This window comes from Juglans regia, chromosome 4 (assembly GCF_001411555.2).
Source record: "Juglans regia cultivar Chandler chromosome 4, Walnut 2.0, whole genome shotgun sequence".
In the NCBI taxonomy this organism is placed as follows: domain Eukaryota; kingdom Viridiplantae; phylum Streptophyta; class Magnoliopsida; order Fagales; family Juglandaceae; genus Juglans; species Juglans regia.
Window position 1 is genome coordinate 4,528,289 of NC_049904.1, and position 6,923 is coordinate 4,535,211.

General features: G+C 40.5%; 1 pseudogene; it reads right to left on the minus strand.

Moving 5' to 3' along the window:
• Nucleotides 1-5,201: 5,201 nt before the first annotated feature.
• On the minus strand, nucleotides 5,202-6,142 carry LOC108988439 (annotated as a pseudogene).
• Nucleotides 6,143-6,923: the final 781 nt, after the last annotated feature.

The window sequence follows — 6,923 nt, forward strand, 5'->3', positions numbered from 1 at the left end:
GCGAAGCTCTCTGTCTTCATATTGCTCGAGCTGAATCTCGAGCGATGCTTGAGCGAGGCTCTCTGTCTGATTTCGCTCGAGCCGAGTGAACCTCCGCTCGAGGGAACCTACGACACATGCACTATTCCATCTAAATTCAAGCCACCTCTTAACAAATCTCCACCTTGGCTTGAACTCTGCCAAAACACAAAAAACCTCTGACCACAAAACCAATCCCCACCACCAAATCCCTTACGGGAATTACAAAATGCGAACACCGATCAAGTCCAAACAAAGTTTGAACTTGTATACTGCAACTGGCTTAGTCATCATATCTGCTGGATTCTCTGTAGTAGCAATCTTCAGAATCTGTATAACACCTTCTGTAACAATCTCTCTGAGAAAATGATACCTGACATCAATGTGCTTCGTTCTCTCATGATACATTTGATTTTTGGTCAAATGTATTGCACTTTGACTGTCACAGAATACTGAGATCCCATCTTGCTGTAAACCCAAATCATTGATCAAGCCTTTCAACCAAATGGCCTCCTTAACAGCCTCTGCTGCTGCCATGTACTCTGCTTCTGTAGTTGATAAAGCAACAGTGGATTGCAGTGTTGCTTTCCAACTAATAGCAGACCCACACAAAGTGAAAACATAACCTGTCAATGATCTCCTTTTATCTAAGTCTCCAGCATAATCTGAATCAACAAAACCAGTAACTTTGGAACTGAGATCGACATCTCTATCAAATATTAAGCCAAAGTTCATGGTTCCCCTCAAATACCTGAGTATCCATTTCACAGCCTGCCAATGAGTCTTACCCGGATTAGCCATATACCTGCTAACTACGCTCACGGCCTGTGAAATGTCTGGACGGGTGCAAACCATTGCATACATGATGCTGCCAACTGCACTTGAATAAGGAACACTAGCCATGAACTGTTCCTCTTCATCTGTCTGAGGAGATAGGCAAGCTGAAAGCTTAAAGTGCATAGCAAGTGGTGTACTTACTAGTTTGGAATCAAACATTCCAAATCTCTAAAGCACTTTCTCAATGTACTTTCCCTGGGACAAGTACAACTTTCCAGCTTTCCTATCTCTGAAGATTTCCATCCCCAAAATCTTCTTCGCAGCACCTAAGTCTTTCATTTCAAACTCATTTCTGAGTTAGGTCTTTAACAAACCAATGTCATATATGCTTCTAGCAACAATAAGCATATCATCAACATATAATAGCAAATAAATGAAAGACTTATCAGATAATTCCTTATGATAAACACAACTATCATAATTACTTCTCAAATAACCATGATCAATCATAAAGGAATCAAACCGCTTATACCATTGCCTTGGCGACTGCTTCAAACCATATAAAGATTTCTTCAATATGCACACATAGTCTTTTTTACTTTCAACAATGAACCCCTCTGGCTGATGCATATAAATGGTCTCTTCAAGCTCACCATGTAGGAACGCTGTTTTAACATCAAGTTGCTGCAGCTCTAAGTCATACAATGCTACTATAGCAAGTAGCAATCTGATCAAACTGTGTTTCACCATTGGAGAGAAGACTTCATTAAAGTCGATGCCTTCTCTCTGACTGAAGCCCTTAGCAACTAAGCGTGCCTTGTATCTTGCATCTGTATCACCCTGGATTCCCTCTTTTCTTTTGAAAACCCATTTGCAGCCAATAGTCTTCACCTTCTTTGGCAACAGAACCAAATCCCATGTTTGGTTTTTGTGAAGAGACTCAATCTCTTCAGTCATAGCTGCGCACCACTGTGCAGATTCTGCGCTCTTGACAGCTTCTGAATAACTGGAAGGATCCTGACCAACAATATTCTCTATTGTAGTAAGAGCATACATCACCATATCTGCATGAGCATATCTCTGAGGTGGTCTAATCTGCCTCCTCTGTCTACCAGTCGCTATATTGTAGTCTTGCTTACCTTGTGCGCCGCTACTCGAATCAGAATCATGCTCATCTGCAATAGCATGATCTTGGGCACCACTGGGCAGCCCTTGTGGTGCTTCCACCTGAAACTCCACCTGCTTTCTAACATCCTGTTCTTGTCCTGTAGACTCAGTAATCTCCTTTCTCGGACTAAGCATGGATTTTTCATCAAAAGTGACATCCCTACTGATCACAAACTTGGGTGATTTAGGATCAGTACACCACAACCTGAATCCCTTCACCCCACTGGCATACCCAATGAATATGCCCTTCTTTGCCCTTGGCTCAAGTTTTCCATCATTAACATGGAAATATGCAGGACAACCAAAAATTTTCAAATTTGAATAATCAGCAGGAGTATCAAACCATACATCATTCGGAGTCTTCAAACCAATCGCTGTGGCTGGAGAACGATTGACCAAGAAGCAGGCTGTGTTGATTGCTTCAGCCCAGAAATCCTTAGCCAAGCCTGCATTAGAAAGCATGCTGCAAGCTCTCTCCAAGAGAGTCCTGTTCATCCGTTCAGCTACCCCATTTTGCTGTGGAGTATGTCTAACTGGACGATGTCTGGCAACACCCTCATTCCTGCAGAATTCATCAAACTCACCTCCGCAAAACTCCATACCATTGTCAGTGCAAAGTTGCTTGATTTTCTTGCCTGTCTGATTTTCAATCAAAGCTTTCCACTGTTTGAAGTTAACAAATACATCACTCTTCTGCTTCAGAAAGTAAACCCAAACCTTCCGTGAGAAATCATCAATGAATGTAAGCAAATACTGAGCTCCACCTTTTGACGGGACGGAAGATGGGCCCCAAAGATCAGAATGAATATAGTCCACAGAACTTTTGGTTCTGTGAACCTCTGTAGAGAACTGAACCCTGCACTGTTTTCCAAACACACAGTGTTCACAGAAATCTAGTTTCCCTATCTTCTGATTACATAGCAAACCTTGCTTACTCAAAATTGACATCCCCTTCTCACTCATATGACCCAAACGCATATGCCACAAACGGGTGACATCTGAATCTGGATCATCTAAAACAGACACTGCAGCTGCACCTGTCACTGTAGAGCCCTGAAGGAAATAAAGACCATTTGTCTTATCTCCTTTCATCACAACCATAGAGCCCTTACTGACTCTGATAGCTCCACCTTCACCAGTGTACTTGTAATCCAGAGAATCAAGAGTACCCAAAGAAATAAGATTCTTTTTCAACTCTGGAATGTGTCGAACATTTGACAATGTCCTGACAATTCCATCAAACATCTTAATTCTGACTGAACCAATTCCAGTAACTCTACAAGTCATATCATTCCCTAATAGAACGGAGCCTCTGTTGACTGATTCATAGTTAGTGAACTAGTCCCTTTTGGGACACATAAGGAAAGTGCAAGCTGAGTCCATGACCCACTTGTCACTAAAGCGACTACTGGAGTCGCTAATGGCTAAAACAAGATCTAGATCGTTAGACCTATCATCAGCAACACTAACGGCATTAGAAGAACTAGTGCCGTCCTCTTTGTTCTTCAATTTTGGACACTCATTCTTGTAGTGACCGAACTTATGGCAGTAATGACATTTGACGTTTTTCTTACTAAACGTTGTTTGTGAACTGCTCCTGGATTTCCCCTTATTCTTCTCTGAACCCCTGTCATTCGATCTACCCCCGCTTGAGGACCCCTTAACAAACAAGCCACTAGCTTGTTCATTAGTGTTCTTCACACTCAATTTATTCCTCAACTCCTTAGAATTCAAAGCAGATTTTACATCTACCAAAGAAATTGAATCTCTACCATACAACATGGAATTCATAAAGTTCTCAAAAGATGTGGGTAATGAATATAAAATAATTAACGCTTGATCTTCTTCTTCAAGCTTAATATCTATGTTCCTCAGATCCATAATGATTTTATTAAATTCATCTAGGTGTTCAGAAATAAGAGTACCTTCCTTCATTTTGAGAGTGTATAACCGTTGTTTCAAATACAAACGGTTGGTGAGAGATCTCTTCATGTACAGATTCTCAAGTGCCGACTAGAGACCAGTTGCAGTCTCCTCGTCAGCAACCTCTCTTAAAACTCCATCAGATAGTGACAAAAGAATAGTACTATGTACCCTTTCTTCTTCTTCTTTTGAAGGAGCCGGAGAATCGTCAGATACCGACACTTCTAATACTTTTGACAAGCTCTGTTGTCGCAGTAAAGCCTTCATCTTGATGCGCCATAAACTGAAACTGTTATGACCGTCAAATTTCTCCACTTCGAACTTAGCCATAGCCATCCCTCCAGATCAACCTGAGCCAAGCTCTGATACCAGTTTGTTGAGAATAACTGTATATCTAAGACTAACTCGAAGTATAGTAGCAGAAATAAACAAAAGAAATTGATGACAATCACAGAGAAAGAACACCAAGATTTAAGTGGTTCGACTCAAAATGAGCGTACGTCCACTGGTGGGGTCGGTATCGGAGATTTCACTATCAACAAAGATGGAGTACAGATGAATACAACAAAACTTCACAAGGAAGTTATCTCTCAAACTCACTCTAAACTTCTCTCTTAAGAAAACACTAAAAACAACACAAAAAGTGATTTCTGAAGTCTTGGAAATAAGGGGGCGCCGTTTGGTATTTATAGGAACAGTAAAATTCACTTCTGTGAACATTGGCTCGAGCGAACACTCAAGCGAGTGTCGAGCAAACGTAGGTTTTGTACACTTCGCTCAAGCAAATAGTTGAGCGAGAGTCGAGCGAAGCTCTCTGCCTGAACTCGCTCGAGCTGGGTGTCGAGCGAGGGTATCGAGCGAAGCTCTCTGTCTGAATTCGCTCGAGCTTGATGTCGAGCGAATGTCGAGCGAAGCTCTTTGTCTTCATATTGCTCGAGCTGAATCTCGAGCGATGCTTGAGCTAGGCTCTCTGTCTGATTTCGCTCGAGCCGAGTGAACCTCTGCTCGAGCGAACCTACGACATATGCACTGTTCCATCTGAATTCAAGCCACCTCTTAACAACAGGAAATACCATTAATGCATTTGTAGGTAAACAAAAATATCATTCTAGAAAATAACACATACTAACCGCTAAAACAAAAATTCTTGAGATGAGGTTACGACACCTTCACACCTGAAGATTAGCTAGGAAGTATGCACACCTGAAGTATGTGCTTCCACTTGTGACTATCATTAATACACAACCCGCACCACATTTAAAATTGGTGACACTAGACAGACTCTGATCAAGAGAGAGAGAGGAAAAAAAAAACTCTCATCCATGTAAAAGTAGCCTGAAACTGAAATCATATGGCATTACTTGTACTAATTGTGATAAGGGTTCTCTTCCTCTTCTCTCAAGACATTCGACTGCTTCGCTACGAAGTTCATCCGGTAGTTACAGGCAAACCCAATCCAGCAATGACTCCAAATCCTTAGCAAAGTCAAGTAGATACCAATCTAGTACCTGGGATAATTAATTTATTTGTCTTGGTAAAGCCGATTGCTGCCTGCAAGTAGTCCCTCCCTCTCTGCAACTTCCAACTCTTCTTCCACTTGAGATGCTGAGTACACCCTCACCTTCATTGGAAAAGAAATTTAGAAATATATGTTTCAGTACCAGCATACTCATAAAAAAGGAATTCATCCATATTTTCACTAGCAAAACACCTTATGGAAGTTACTATAAACATGATGATAATTTATCAGAATAATTGAGTTAAGAAATGCCAAGCAATGAACTAATTATATTTTACTTGTAGGGTACTTCTCCAATTGGAAATCAACCTTATGAACGGTTTGAACCCATGAATTATACTCTCATGGTCCAAAATATTAAAAAATATTAAAAAAAAATAAATAAATAAATAAAAACTTGGCACTTCCCCCACAAATTAAGAATATCACCAGGAGTGAATACAAACTTACAGCAGGACAGGAACAACTTCCACAGGAGAGTGCAAATGTAACCAAGGGTTCAGACCATTCCAATCCAAATATGCTACGTGCTTTCATCTGATCATTTTTTGCCGCTTTTGTGCATGTCTGTAGAAGAATGAAAAATAAGTAATTTCAATCCTGCCAGACACAGAAAAACAAAATTCAACCAGGAACCATAAAAATTAAGTTGAGACAATGACTCACAAATTTCAAATGAAAAGGCAGTCTCAAGATGAAGGGTTCGATTGTTATTGCATTCAGCAAGTGTCCCCCCATAAAGGGTCAAGCGGTGCAATTAATGGTGAATGAACCAGCAAAGCTGCAAACTGTTTATTTGCACAGTTTGTCCGTATAGTTAAAAGAAAATGGTCAAACAGTGCAATAGTGAATGTAAACATGAAGAGGCAACTGGAAAACTGTAACATTCCGTATTTTAGTGTATTTTTAATTAAAAGATTATTTGTTATGAATTTAAAAATTTATTCTCTTGTTTTAAAATTGGTTGGATTTTTAGTGGGTTTATTTTTATGATTTTAATTTTGTGAAAATTATTTTGAAGTGCTTTATTATAATTGATTATTGTAATACATTTAAATTGTTTTTCATATTTAATTAACTTATTGTAGGGTTTAATTATTTATTTTCATTTTAATCACTACGTTTGAATTATATTTTATATTACTTGTTGTTTTGAAATCGTTTTCGTTTGATCATTTTTGTGACCCAAGATGTGAGGATTGGTCCTCATTTCCTTCCCTCCATTTTCTCTTTCCTCTCTTTTTCTTTTCTTCTTTTCTTTTCTTTTTCATTCTTTTTTTTTCTTTCCTTCTCCCTGGTTCTCCCGCACTCACGTCTCTCCCTCTCTCTTCTCTCCGTCCGTGCGTCGTCCCCCAGCCCACCACCGTGCGCTGGCGGTGACCGACACTGCCCCTCCCTCTCACCTCCCCTTCGACCGGCGATCACCCCCCTGTGATTTCAGCCCCTAACTCGCCGCTGATAGCCCCCACGCACCACACCAAGCAGCGGCACTCCTTGCGCCGCTGCGCCGCCGTCGCGC